Source organism: Hemicordylus capensis, chromosome 1, assembly GCF_027244095.1.
Source record: "Hemicordylus capensis ecotype Gifberg chromosome 1, rHemCap1.1.pri, whole genome shotgun sequence".
NCBI classification, from domain to species: domain Eukaryota; kingdom Metazoa; phylum Chordata; class Lepidosauria; order Squamata; family Cordylidae; genus Hemicordylus; species Hemicordylus capensis.
This window is the reverse complement of record NC_069657.1, coordinates 369,794,935-369,810,153: the sequence shown is the minus strand read 5'-3', so window position 1 is coordinate 369,810,153 and position 15,219 is coordinate 369,794,935. Positions and strand designations below refer to the sequence as shown.

General features: G+C 40.3%; 1 protein-coding gene and 1 long non-coding RNA gene across 19 annotated transcripts in view; one reads left to right on the top strand and one right to left on the bottom strand.

Moving 5' to 3' along the window:
- The window catches only part of PRKN (parkin RBR E3 ubiquitin protein ligase), a 1,235,051-nt gene that overhangs the window by 551,986 nt on the left and 667,846 nt on the right, over positions 1-15,219 (top strand). The window lies entirely within an intron of this gene.
- LOC128344729 (uncharacterized) overlaps positions 11,756-15,219 on the bottom strand; it is a 67,875-nt gene continuing 64,411 nt past the window's right edge. The window contains exon 3 of the long non-coding RNA XR_008316010.1: positions 11,756-11,990. This is a non-coding gene — a long non-coding RNA (uncharacterized LOC128344729). The remainder of the gene's footprint in view (positions 11,991-15,219) is intronic.

Below are 15,219 nucleotides of genomic sequence, written 5' to 3'. Positions count from 1 at the left end.
GAGGGAGGGCAGGATGCCTCTTTGTCTTAAAGAGGCAATCATTAGACCTCTTCTAAAGAAGCCTGAATTAGATCCCTTAGAGTTGAGCAATATAGGCCTGTTTCCAACCTCCCATGACTGGGCAAGGTAATTGAGAGGGTGGTAGCCTCTCAGCTCCAGGCAGTCTTGGAGGAAACTGATTATCTAGACCAGGCATCCCCAAACTGTGGCCCTCCAGATGTTGCTGAACTACAATGTCCAGCATACCCAGCCAGAAAAAAATTGTGTCTAGCGATGCTGGGAGTTGTAGTTCAGCAACATCTGGAGGTCCGTAGTTTGGGGGTACCTGATCTAGACCCATTTCAAACTGGTTTTCGGGCGGGCTATGGGGTGGAGACTGCCTTGGTCGGCCTGATGGATGATCTCCAAATGGCAATTGACAGAGGAAGTGTGACTCTGTTGGTCCTTTTGGATCTCTTGGCGGCTTTCGATACTATCGACCATAGTATCCTTCTGGAACGTCTGAGGGTGTTGAGGGTGGGAGGCAGTGTTTTACAGCGGTTCCGCTCCTACCTCTCGGATAGATTCCAGATGGTGTCTCTTGGAGACTGTTGCTCTTCGAAATCTGAGCTTAAGTATGGTGTTCCTCAAGGCTCCGTACTTTCTCCAATGCTTTTTAACATCTACATGAAATCGCTGGGAGAGATCACCAGGGGATTTGGAGCTGGGTGTTACCAGGACGCTGATGACACCCAGATCTACTTCTCCATGTCACCTTCTTCAGGAGCTGGCATATCCTCCCTAAATGCCTGCCTGCATGCAGTAATGAGCTGGATGAGGGAGAATAAACTGAAGCTGAATCCAGATAAGATGGAGGTACTTATTGTGCGGGGTCAGAACTCTAGAGACGATGTTGATCTGCCTGTTCTAGATGGGGTCACACCTCCCCAAAACGAACAGGTTCGCAGTCTGGGAGTACTTCTGGATCAACGTCTCTCCTTGGTTTCTCAGGTTGAGGTGGTGGCCGGGGTGCTTTCTATCAGCTCCGGCTGACACACCAGCTGCGTCCATTTCTCAAGATCAACGACCTCAAAACAGTGGTACATCTGTTGGTAACCTCCAGACTTGACTTTTGTAATGTGCTCTACGTGGGGCTGCCTTTGTACATAGTCGGGAAACTTCAGTTGGTTCAGAACACGGCAGCCAGGTTAGTCTCTGGGTCATCTCAGAGAGACCATGTTACTCCTTTACTGATGGAGTTACACTGGCTGCCAATAGGTTTCCGGACAAAATACAAAGTGCTAGTTATAACTTACAAAGCCCTAAACGGCTTAGGCCCTGGGTATTTAAGAGAGCGTCTTCTTCATTACAAGCCCCACCACCCATTGAGGTCATCTGAGGAGGTCCGTCTCCAGTTACCGCCAACTTGTTTGGTGGCTACACAGAGACAGGCCTTCTCGGTCTCTGCCCGGAGATTGTGGAATGCACTCCCTGCTGAGACACGATCCTCCCCATCTCTGGCAATTTTCAAAAAACACCTGAAAACCCATCTTTTCACCCAAGCTTTCAGCTTCCTAATATTTTTGGGTTTTAATCTCTGGTTTATTTTTAAATTGTTAAATTGTTTTTAAGTTTTTGTATATGTTTTTTAACTGTTTTTATGTTATTGTAAACCTCCCAGAGATGAAAGTTTGCGGCAGTGTACAAATTTGATAAATAAATAAATAATACATATCTGAATGTAATACAAATATATTGAAGTCTATGCTAATAATCTCTTAAAGCTGGACCATGATCCTCTATTAAATTACACTGAGTTTTCAGGTACATTGAGTTAATATAAAACTTGCATATTTATGTAAAAGACTGAACTATTGCACAAACTGATAAATCAGTGCAGAATGCTGGAACTGTGTACTCTTGACCTTGCCCTTTGCCAAATGAGGTTGCTGGTATTTGCTAATGGCTATTTTCAGGTGTGTAGCTGCAGGAGGGGGGGCTCGTGTTCGTACCTCTCCCTGGTGACTCCTCTCATGTTCCAGTCACGCCCCTGTGTGTGACATCATATGCAGGGGGCATTACCAGCAGTCGGAAGGGCCCACACCGTCCTCTGGAGCTCATTTCCCAGCCACCTTCATTGTCAGCTGTGTGTTTTCTGCATTCTCAAGGGAGAGAATGAAGAAAACATACAGCTGGCGCTGGGAAATGAGCTCCAGAGCATCATGCAGGTCCTTCCAGGTGCTGGTCACTCCACCTGCATGTTACATGGAGAGCTGGTCTTGTGGTAGGAAGTATGAATTGTCCCTTTTGCTAAGCAGGGTCTGCCCAAGTTTGCATTTGGACTATATATGAGCACTGTAAGCTATTCTCCTTAGGGGATGGGGCCACTCTGGGAAGAGCACCTGAATGCTTGCATGCAGAAGGTTCCAAGTTCCCTTCCTAGCATCTCCAAAATAGGGCTGAGAGAGACTCCTGTCTGCAGCCTTGGAGAAGCCACTGCCAGTCTGTGTGGACAATACTAAGCTAGATGGACCAGTGGTCTGATTTGGTATATTGCAGCTTCCTTTCTTCCTCTATTCCTATGGCATAACGGATAAGGGGCATGGCCAGCACCTGGAAGGGCACCACACAACCTGCTGGAACTCATTTGCCAGCCAGCTTTGTTGATGGCTATGTGTTTCCTTAATTCCCTTCCTTGCTCTGAGCGCGGGAGAAAACATGCAGCTGACAATGAAGTCGACTGGAAATGAGGTCAGCCAGAACTCGGGGTGAGAGATGAACCAGGCAGCTCCTAGGAGCTGAGTGGCTTGTGTTTTTTGACCATATCCACTGATTGATTTGTTTGTTTGTTTATCATCTTTTAATCTCACCTGATATACACGTCCTGATATACAAAATTTAAAAACAATATAAAAGTTACACTAAGCACAATAAAAATGATAGCATGAAAGTTATTAAAACAAATTATTAAAATTAATTCTAATTAAAAGCCTGTGAGAACAGATGAGTCCTGAGGGTCTTCCTGAAAACAAACAAAGAAGATGCTTTTATTTCAGCAAGGAGCATATTCCAAAGCCCCAGGGCAGCCACAAAAAAGACCCAGTCCTGGGTCACCACTAGACCAGCAGTGGCAACCATAACTGGACCTCTCCAGAAAATTGTAACAGGCAGCAGAATTCAAAATAAAGAATGTGGTCTCTTAAAAACCCTGGGCCCAAGCCATTAAGGGCTTCATAGGTGATAGCCAAGATTTTGTATTTTGCCCAGAAACATATCGACAACCAGTGCAGTTCATTTAAAATGGGTGTTTTAATATAGTCCATCCATCTTGTCCCAGAGACCAATCTGGCTGCTGCTTTTTGTACCAATTGTAGTTTCCAGAGTACATACAAAGACAGCCCTATGTAGAGTGCATTACAGTAGTTGAGCCTGGAGGTTACCAGCATATGTACCAGTGCTTTAAGGTCATTCACCTCTAGAAATGGATGTAGCTGACGTATCAGCCAAAGCTGATAAAAAGTGCTCCTGGCCACTTCCTCAACCTGAGAAACCAGGAAGAGCTTTGGATCGAGGAGTACTCCCAAGCTACGTACTTGATCGTTTGAGGGAGTGTAACCCCATCCAGAACAGGCAGATCTAAACCATCTCTCGGGTCCCGACTCTCCACAGCCAATACTTCCGTCTTATTTGGATTCAACCTCAGTGTTATCCCTCATCCAGACCATTACTGTCTCCAGGCAGGCATTAAGGGGAAGATATGCCATTTCCTGATGAGGTTGACATGGAGACGCAGATCTCAGTGTCATCAGCGTATTGATAACACCCTGCACCAAACCTCCTGATAATTTCTCCCATTGGTTTAATGTAGATGTTAAAGACCATTGGAGACAGTGTGAAGCCTTGTGGAACTGTGCACTTTAGTTCTTGCTTTGCAGAACAACAGTCTCCAAGTGACACCTCTCTAGAATCTACCAGAGAGGTAGGAGCAGAACCACTGTGAAATAGTGCCACCCAATCCCACTTCACTGCAGGTGGTCCAGAAGGATACCATGGTCGATGGTTTCAAAAGCTGCAGAGAGATCCAAAAGGATCAGCAGAGTCACACTCCCTCTGTTGATAGCCTGTTGGAGATCGTCCATCAGGCCAACCAAGGCAATCTCAACCCCATAGCCCACACGAAATGGGTCTAGACAATCTGCATCATCCAAAACTGCCTGGAGCTGAGAGGCCACCACCCGCTCACTAACCTTGTCCAACCATGGAAGATGAGAAACAAGTCTGTAATTAGCTAACTCTGAGGGATCCAGTGTAGCTTTCTTCAAAAGTGGTCTAATAATAGCCACCTTAAGACAAGGAGGCATCCTGCTCTGCCTCAGAGAAGCTTTTATAATATTTAACAGACCCTCTCTGATAATATGATTGCCAGATGAGATAAGCCAAGTTGGGCAAGGGACAAAAGAACAGGTTGTAGGACGCCTGTTATAGCTCTGCCCCTGGCTGTTTTAGTAGTCCATCAGTATGGTATGCCAATTTTTGTTCCCCTGTTACTTAAGATGTGGCAGAGATTGTAGCAACAGGGGAATAGATAGTGGGCCCCCCCCACTCAATAATTCTGTCCTCAGAGTCCTTTCAGTAACTTAAAACCTCAGCTTCTAGAAATAAAGCTTAGGCATACCACATGGGACAAATTTGCTCACCCTAAGGAAATGTGTTTTAAAAATTAGAAGAGATAAAGGTGTGACCTACAGGTGAAACTCGGAAAATTAGAATATCGTGCAAAAGTCCATTAATTTCAGTAATGCAAATTAAAAGGTGAAACTGATATATGAGACAGACGCATTACATGCAAAGCGAAATAAGTCAAGCCTTAATTTGTTATAATTGTGATGATCATGGCGTACAGCTCATAAAAACCCCAAATCCACAATCTCAGAAAATTAGAATATTACATGGAACCAAGAAGACAAGGATTGAAGAATAGAACAATATCGGACCTCTGAAAAGTATAAGCATGCATATGTATTCAGTACTTGGTTTGGGCCCTTTTTGCAGCAATTACTGCCTCAATGTGGCGTGGCATGGATGCTATCAGCCTGTGGCACTGATGAGGTATTATGGAAGACCAGGATGCTTCATTAGCGGCCTTCAGCAATTCTGCATTGTTTGGTCTCATGTCTCTCATCCTTCTCTTGGCAATGCCCCATAGATTCTCTATGGGGTCAGGTCAGGCAAGTTTGCTGGCCAATCAAGCACAGTACACTGTATACTTTTCAGAGGTCAGATATTGTTCTATTCTTCAATCCTTGTCTTATTGGTTCCATGTAATATTCTAATTTTCTGAGATTGTTGATTTGGGGTTTTCATGAGCTGTACGCCATGATCATTACAATTATAACAAATTAAGGCTTGACTTATCTCGCTTTGCATGTAATGCGTCTGTCTCATATATCAGTTTCACCTTTTAATTTGCATTACTGAAATTAATGCACTTTTGCACGATATTCTAATTTTCAGAGTTTCACCTGTATATTAAATGTCTCCCTTTGCAAGTCAGAGGAGTTACAGTACATGCCCAGTAGCTGCTCAAGCAAAGAAGAATAGCCAAAATGTCTAAATTGCAGTCAAAATACTGCGTTCTGCTCATCCTGTGCTATTGCTGCTGATGCTTTGGGGTGGGGTAGGCGCTTTGGCACCCCCTTTGGTGTACCTATGACAATACTAAAAGACAGGCAACAACATAAGGCGTATTTGGTGTCTGTATCAAATGATCTTTGCATGTACAGTACATTATACAATGAGAACACACACACTACATGTTAAAATAAAGTAGGAATATGTTTGGAGAAATAGGGATTAATCTGTGCACCCCAAATTGGGACAGGAAAATTAGAAGATATTTACAGGAAGACAAGAAAAGCAAAGATAAGGTGGAGACATCCTTTATGGTGACCTGCCCCCCTCTAATGTTTGTCATTGCTCCCCAATGAAAAACATCTTGCTACACCCCTAGATGTGGGTTATTTTGGTGGGTTTTTTGTGGGAGGCGGGTCATCTTAAATTTATATGCAAGTATATAGTGTATGTTAGTGTATCTGCTCTATAAACATAAATTGGTTTTTAGGCTAATGTAGTTGACTTGAATTCTCTGCCACACTCCTGGAAAATTGTCCTAGAGGTCCCTATCCCCCCTCACAGAAGTGCTACTTTCAAAATTGCCTTTCCAGAGACACCATGAGAGTAAAACCAGTTAACAGCTTGAACTGTAGATAGTTCTATCTGACATACCCTCTCAGATATGCTGGTAGGGTTAGCAAAGACCTTTCTTTATCTAAAATGCACACTACAGAACTTTGAGATAGGGTTGGAAGCTTTATCTGCAGCTATTTGCAATTGTTTCTTTTTTGTGAGTAAAAAAACAAAAACAAAAGTCTTAAATCCACAAGACAGCTGAAGTGGTAACTTGATAAATCACATGTAAATTGCAAATGTAAAATGACATTTATTTTATGAAAAATGTCCAAGGACAATAAATGGAGAAAGAAGGCAGCAACATGGTTTTTGTTGTCTTTTCTTCCCCCACTCTCCCTCATCCCTGAAAAATAACTAGTAATGTTGTAAGATGTTTGGTTTGCCCCAACGGTGAAGCAAGTATTTAGAAACAGAGTACTAATGTATAATGGTGACAATGTCCAAACAATCAGTTGACATCATAATGGGTGTCATTTCTGATATAATAAATGTAGTCCTGTTGGCTTAGTAATTATCAGGATATAACGGATGGTGAAATAAATGAAGCTTTACATGATAATATCTGTTGCTATCTAAATACATTTCCATGTTCTGAATTGAAATGAGATCTCCTATCACGTAACTGAGGCACATCATGTGGTCTTTGGCTGTCTCTAATCTAGATAGTTCAAAGCTCCATTTGTGCTACAGCAAGATTATTCTTAGGAAAGAGAGTTTGAACAGATGACGATAATCATATGGTTCTCTTAAATTAAACCTGTTAAAAGCATATATAAATGAATCACCCCATTTGGAAACGTAATTTGTTTCCTGTAATAATTTTGTATCAGAAAAAGGACGAACAGTCTGTTTGATATACTATTCCTATACTTGGATGTAGAGCTTGGAAACAGAAAAAAATGTACATATCAGGTACAAAAGAAGAGCATTGTTTTTAATAAAAGGAGTGGAAAATGATCTGCTGGTGCCATTTTCAGCAAGAGTGAGGTGATGCATGTAAATTATTGACTTATATAACCTGGATCAGACAAAAGTTCTGTTTAGTTTAGCATTCCGTTTCTTCTAGGGACCAAATTACACATTATATTAATTACATAGTTTTGCCTGCATTAAAAAAAGAATATAAAATGCAAATATATATATATATATGAATGATATCAGAAACTATAAATATCACAATAATTTTATATACTATAAACAATTAAACAAATAGATATATATACCTTAAAAGTTCAATGTTTTATCATATTCACTTACTCAAATATTTTCAACAAAGGAGGGATAGAAAAACAGGAGGAAAAAGCTTTTGATAATTTGAAATATCCTACTTTAATCCTAAACATTGTATTTAAGCAAATGGTTTAATTTAAAAGAATGTATCTCTCTCTCCAGAAGTCTATAAAGGCTCATCATTGTGCTTCAAAAATTGGTTTAGTCTGCCTTCTGTCCCCTAATTTTACAATTTCTGTCAGCTTTAACAGAGCTTTCTACCACAGTCTACTGATTCATTCTATGAAGGAGGATTACTTGGCACTTTTCCAGTTTTTAGCTATTGTTAACTTAACCACTGTAAGGTTAGCAATTAACGCCATATGCTTATTTGGGATGTTAATTGTCAACTCTAATAGAATAGTATTAAGCTCCAAATCTAAAATATAATTTGTCATTCTTTTCCAAATTCTTTTCAAATTCAAATTCCAAATTCTTTTCCAAAAAACTATTTTCCAAATATTTGAATTGAATGACACTCCCACCACATATGGAGAAAATCTGCCATTCCTTTGCCATATTTCCAATAACTGATCTTATTCATTATTAACCATCTAATGGCACAGCAGGGAAATTACTTGCCTAGTGAGCAAGAGGTTGCTGGTTCAAATCCCTACTGGTATGTTTCCTAGAATATGGGGAACACCTATATCGAGCAGCAGTGTTATAGGAAGGTGTTGAAAGGCATCATCTCACACTGCATGGGAGGAGGCAAGAGTAAACCCCTCTTGTATTCTACCAAAGAAAATCACATGGCTCTGTGGTCGCCAGGAGTAGACAGCGACTCGAGGGCACAACTTTACCTTTATGAAGAATCTTATAGAAAAAAACTTCTAAATTCACTCCCCAGAGATGTACACAGCACCTAGAGATTTACATATCAGGCGGTATAAATATATATATTTAAAAAATTGATGCAAATGACATTGGAGGTTTCTCCCATGAATATTCTCCTCCATTCATCTTCTAAAATACTTAACAGAAGCATATTATTTTGTGCTTAAAATACACCCCTTTTTGAGGTCATTTATTACTAGTATTTGATACATCTTGGATAGCTACCCTTTTGTACTCCTTACAGTTTCATATAATATTTCAAATTTTGTAAATAAAAAAAAAAGTGCTCTAAAGAGCCCCCTCCTCATGGTGACAATAATGAAGTTTTTCAGTTGCAAGTATTGCAACCAATTTATTTGGATATTGTCTGGCTTCTTATATTTTCCAAACCTAAATGTTGACCTTGATTCATTGCCTCTTTTATTTGCATTATATTAAACTCAGCCTGCTGGGAGTTACTATTTGCAATAAGAAGATCTTGATTGTGTACAAAAGATGTTAGTGGAGAGATTTTAGGACTTGGCTACCTCCAGGCTAGCCAAGTGTTCATGCAGTGAATGTGCATGGTGCACTTTGAAGGTGGGGCAATTTTTGTCAATCTCTTGTGCCCTCTGCTGCTGACTGTGACTCCCAAAAATATGTCCCTGAGATCTGCATGGCCCTCGGGGGCATATTTTTGGGAGTCAAAGTAGGATATAAGTGGGAAGGGGAGATCAACAAAAATCACCCCTCTTTCACCATCACTGCATGTGTTGGATGTTGGACAATATGTTTTTCACTCCATCCCAAGTATCTATGGTAGCTTCAAATATTGGTCTATTTCAAAATCCCCCATCTAGATCCCTTTAAGTAAGCACATGGTAAATACTTCTAAGGGGGGGGAAATACAGTTATCCTGTTCAATAAAGATTCAACGATCTTGTGGATTAGATACTCAACTTCATTACCATCTTCAGCCATGTGACCTCATAATTAGATTAGATTAGGTGCATTAACCCTCTTTCTTAGACCTTCAAACTGCTAATGCAACTCTAGATTTCTTTCCACTGCAAATAAAATCCATTAATATTTTTTGCCACTTTCTTCATAGTTTACTTGGTATTTCAAATTGAACATTCTCAACTCTATATAGAAATTCTCTATAGGCAACATGGCATCACAACCATTTTAATTACAGTTATCATGCAAAACCATGATAACCTAATTAGTCCATTTTCTAAAATATTTATTTCAGACCATAATTTTTCATTATTAATCTTTATTACTTCCTCTAATGAAAATGAAAAGTAAATGTTAAGATTTAAAAAATATAAAATATTAGCCAGGGGCGGGGTGATGATCAAGATTTGGACCATAGAATATGAGGAGGGAGCATTTAATTAAAAAACAAACAAACAAACAAACCACCTAAAGTTGCTGTTAGCCCAGGAGAGAAGCTTCCATTGGCATCAGTGGAAAATATTTTTACAGTGGATAATTCCTCCTAATTGGAGTGAAATTTTCATTTGGACCATGGCACAATGGAGAAGGAATGAATAGCCCCAGATCTGTTTACTGCAGTGGCTGGGGCTGGAGAGGTCTAGGAGGAAGGGAGTATTATATCTACTTTCCCCCATATGAACAGGAGCTCACCTGTACTCCGCTGTGCTGCTTGCCCACATGATCGGCTCAGCGGATATGCCTTCAGCAGGGATCTGAAGGAGGACATTCTCCAGTATCCCACAATGCATTGTGTGGGCAGCTGATAGGTTTCCTGCCTCAATGCAGCTGCTCCTGACTCTACTGATCACTCTACTGGTGGCACTCAATAGTTGGAAGCGAGTCAGGCTGATGAGAGCTGCTCAGGGCTTTGAGGTAATTATCAGGTCTTTGAGGTAAGATGGGGCAGGCTTTCCCCCTCGTAGCAAAGTTAAGCTCAAGGTTAAAACAACAACAACAGGGTAGCCCTGATCTGGAGCAGCAAGGTAGGAGCGGGTCCTATGGCTCTACATGAGCCTCTCTTACCCTGATTTCCCCACTCCTACCCTGCCTTGGTCAGTTGTGAGAATGACCTCTCTGTGTTTAATATAACATTTAGATAGGCCTTGTTAGCCAGATACCTCAAGCATGGCATGATACAATCATGTCCAAGTTGTTTTGCATCTGGTAGTCACAGATGCATTGCCATTTTAGCTGTCATATCTGATAGCTTTGTCACATGATGCCAGAGCACAATGAAGTGTGCAACAAACCAATTCTACTTAACTCTGCACAACTCTTACAACAATTTAGCTAAAAATGGTGGTTGCACTAGTTTTCAACTGTCAGCTGATGTCCTCCAGAACTGCACCCACCTGTCCATCTCTGGTTCATAGTATATCATTTTGTTCTTTTTGTTTTCTTTTCTCTTAAGGAAATATTACTTTATGTAATTACTTCCCTCTCTCTTGATGTTGTTATAGGCATCTTTTTTTTTCCTACTAAGAAGTAAGTCCCACTGAATTCAATGGGACTTATCCTCAGGTAAGTGTACCTCGGATTGAACTGTCATTCTCCAAAAGCTTTTCTAGCACTTGTGCTGCAACAGTTTCATTTGTTCTGTCTTAAGACTGTAGCTTGCCTATGATGTAGATAGGTACATCTGTTCCCTTTGTTGTTTCTAAGAAGAACCCTGCTAAATCAGTAAGTTCATTTAAGCCTGCATCCTAGTTCCAGCAATGGCCAACCAGAAGCTTCTGGAAGACACACAATCAAGGCCTAAAGGCTACAGTCTTGTTTCATCCACCAGTTTGGGTCAAGACTTTTAGTGTTCGGCAGATCTGTACTGCAGCCCTTCAAATGGTGCTAGTGGTTTTATTGTCCTGATTAATAGGGATGGCATGTACTGATTGGCTACTTCACTGTTAACCCCTGACTCTAGATAATCTGACATGTTAGCAGTGGTGCCATTACGGCTCCTGAGTTGTATGGGTTAGGTAATATTATCAATGCTAATTTCCCTTCCCTCCACTGTGGAATTTGTTCTTACCTATATGCCTGCATTCTGGTTTTATTAGTTTTCAGTACATAAAATCATTTTTTTTCCCTTTAAAAGAAATGATTGGCTAACTTCAAGTGTCCTTGAAGGCTACCTCCAGGTTCCGAGGAAGAATTCCTCTGAATACCAGTTGCAGAGGAGCAATGGCAGGAGAGGGGTTTCCTTCTGGGCTCCCCAGAGGTATCTGGTGGGCCACTGTATGGAAACAGGATGCTGGACTAAGATAAGCCTCAGCCCTGATCCAGCTTATGTTCTTATGTTCTAACTAAGCCTTGTGTAAGAGAGCTGATTGTAGTGATAAATTATATATTTTAGTTAATATTTCAGCAATTTCTCACTTGAATTCTTTCAAAATTCTCAAGGGAACACCATCCAGCCAAGTGAATTGTTATAATTTAATTTGCAAGTTCCTTTAAAATATACATCCTTTGACAATTGCCACCTCTATTTGATGTAATGCTTCAGAAGCAATGGCTGAAAACAATGATTCAAGTGTAGGTTTTTCTTCAGTGTTTTCTGCAGTGAAGTCTGATGAAGAGAATGGATCCAGCCCTTCTTGCAATGTCTGGTTTCTCTCAGTGCTCCAGTTCCACAGTTGTCGTATAACAGTCCCATTGCCTCTCTTGCTGGTTTCCTGCTTCTGATGTATTGAAAGATATATTTATTGGTAGTATTTTTATACAGTATATTTGTTTTGTTCCTTGTATTATATTATTTCTTTATTTGTCCAAGACTGTTTTTCTAAATTAACTCTTCATACTTTTTATGTAGTCTCCTTTACATTGCTATTTAACTATACTGTCGTCATATTTATTAGTTGATGCTTTTTCTAGTCTATGGTATAATTTTTATCTGAATCTCTATTATAGTAGTTTTAAATAATCTTGGAGCTGCCCAAATAGATTTGGTTCTTGTCACTGTTCTTCCCCCAGCTTCTTTTACCTAAATTTATTTTTGTGAATATTTCTAAAACTTGAATATATGCTGAGTTTTAGTAGCATTGCTTCTGCAACACTGAGTTTTCTAGCACTTTGACATCTCTCGCAAGGTATCCTGGGCACTGTTCAGAATTAAACTAAAAGTCCCTCCCTCTTGACTCTCTGGTGTCAGTTAAAGGGTTTTTAAATTACGTTAAAATCAATTTCCATGCTGCTTCCTCTTCCATTTCTAGGCCTCAAGCTTGCAATCTAGTCCATCAGTGTATATCCCATCTGTAATCATTGACCACTCAAATGAAGCAGAAGATATAATTTCAAGGACTACATAATTAACCTTATGTAGTCCTTGGAATGGAAAACACACAATAAAAGTATCTGCATTATTTCACTTTCAAATACGTTCCCCGCCCTTTTGCCGGGGTAGGGGATGGTTTTTTACGTTCATCACACTTATTAGAGTAACTGACCTTGAGAATAACGGTTTATTAGGGAGCTAGAATCACTGATGGGTAGGGATGAAGAAAAACCATTGTTGAAAAAAATATGAACAGATTAAGATTATTTTTTTGGTAACAGGATTTCTCAAGCCTAATGACAATTTTGTGGAAGCCTTTGCAATGAAAAGGACTGTTTGTCATATCTTAAAGACACTTAGCAATAGAACAAGTATTATTATTTATTTTTATTTTTTACATTTTATATCCCTCTCTTCCTCCAAGGAGCCCAGAGCGGTATACTACATACTTGGGTTTCTCCTCACAACAACAACCCCGTGAAGTAGGTTAGGCTGAGAGAGAGTGACTGGCCCAGAGTCACCCAGCTAGTTTCATGGCTGAATGGAAATTTGAACTCGGGTCTCCCCGGTCCTAGTCCGGCACTCTAGCCACTACACCACGCTGGCTCCCTTAACTGAAGTATCAGTTATTCGTTTGAGTTAGGAGAACTCCACTAATCCAATAGTATTTCCTCCCTGTGCTTCCCTGCTGTTTCAACAGGTTAATACTGTATTTCCCACCAGACTGGGGTTGTTCATGTGGCTCAAAAACACACAATGGGGAAAGCAACAACAGGGGAAGGAAGGAGTTCTCCCACCTAAGACATGATGGTATCCACCTCTTCAAGTTTCTTAAAGTACAGAAGTGACCTTCCTTACAAACTGTAAAACAAATTTCTAGGAATGTGCACCAATCGCAACTCGAAGGGTGATTCATAACGCATCCCCTGCACCTTTTAAAACGACAATGTCAAAGACTATTTATATCTTGCTCTTCAACCAGAGTTCTCAAAGCAAACTTTATCTATACATAGAAAAATAAATAATACACAAATTAGATGCCCTCCTGTCCCCAAAGGTCTCACAATCTAAAAAGAAACATAAGGCAGATACTAGCAACAGCCACTGGAGGGATGCTGTGCTGGGGTTACATAGGGCCAGTTGCTCTCCCCCTGCAAAATATAAGAGAATCACAACTTTAAAAGGTGCCTCTTTGGTCATGTAGCAGGGTGCATACCTGCATGTTCTCTGCCACTTCCTGAATCTGTGGTGCTCCTTCTAGCTGTCTTTGCATGCCAGCATCACTCTCCCCCAGCTACCCCTATGCAACACCTACGCTTATGTGGCCTCCATGCATTCGTGGCGGCCATTTGCGTGATCAGCAATCTCTAACAGATCAGGCTGTGGAAAACATTTTTTTCAACATTCCAATTGTATTTTTTACATGACTCTAGTCAATATGTAGAAAGACTGTGCAGGAACAAAACGGTTGCTACTTCCTGGTGTAGTGTTCGTATGTCCTTTGGCTTATCTTATCTTATCTTATCATTTATTTATTTATTTATTTATTTATTTATTTAATACACTTTAAAAATAAAATATCAGATTTAACACAAAATATTTTAAAAACCCATAATCAGGCATAAAAGTAAGTAACGTGTTAAAATAGCAGAATTAACAACCATAAAATTATGCATTGTTCCCTCAGTGGGGTCATTTGTTCCATAGTTTAATGTTTTATGTGTCTCATATATGTAGGTATCAGTAGGCACAGAGATGTGTTTTAATGATATTCAGCAGTGTATTGTTCACTGGGGAAGAATATCAGGCAGGAAAAATAAGAAGCATTTTAATAGTTTCAGATCCTCTAAGTGGTTAAAACTGTTTGATGAATCACTGATTTCTACTGCTGACCTCAGTTTCTAATCCTTCTCTGATTTCACAGGTCAACAATTCAATCTAAATAATACATTTTATTAATGTATCATTTTTGCTGGATTTCTCTAGTACACTTCAGTTTTTTAAAGTGTTGAATTAAATTTGCCTTTCAGCTGCAATTAAAAACTTAACTACAAATTGTGGGCAAAACATAGCTACAATTGTTACCATGCAAATGGCTGCCGTGAATGTGCAGCGGCCATGTGTGTGCTGCCACTGCATGGGGGCAGTTGGGGGACTTGCCAGTGCAGCCGGAAGCTGCAGCAAGCGGAGGAGGAGAAGATACAGACCTGCTCTCCTCCCTCATAAAGGTGCCCAGGCTGTGCTTTGAATCTATGAGTGAATCACAATTCATGTACATCCCTGCTGGCTTGGGGGTGGAGTCGTTGTGTGTGTGTCTCCTCCTCACTTACTGACTTAAATTCAAACTGAGAGGTTCCCCCTCTCTCTGCAGAAGAGACTGTTAGCCTGTTTGTTGTTTTCTTAGACTATGTTTAGAAGTAATACATATCAAACTCTTGTTTTTTATTTGGCTTCATGTTCAATTACTTATAAAGGATAAGTGATTTATCTGCAGCAGTGACTGCACTCCCACTGCCCCATCACCCCCCTGTGATTGGAAAAGGACTCAGAAATAATTGCTATTTTTTCCTATGATGTCTCCCTGTGTATGAATTTTCAGAGTGAGGCAGAGAGAGCCTATTCATTGTCTATGGTCT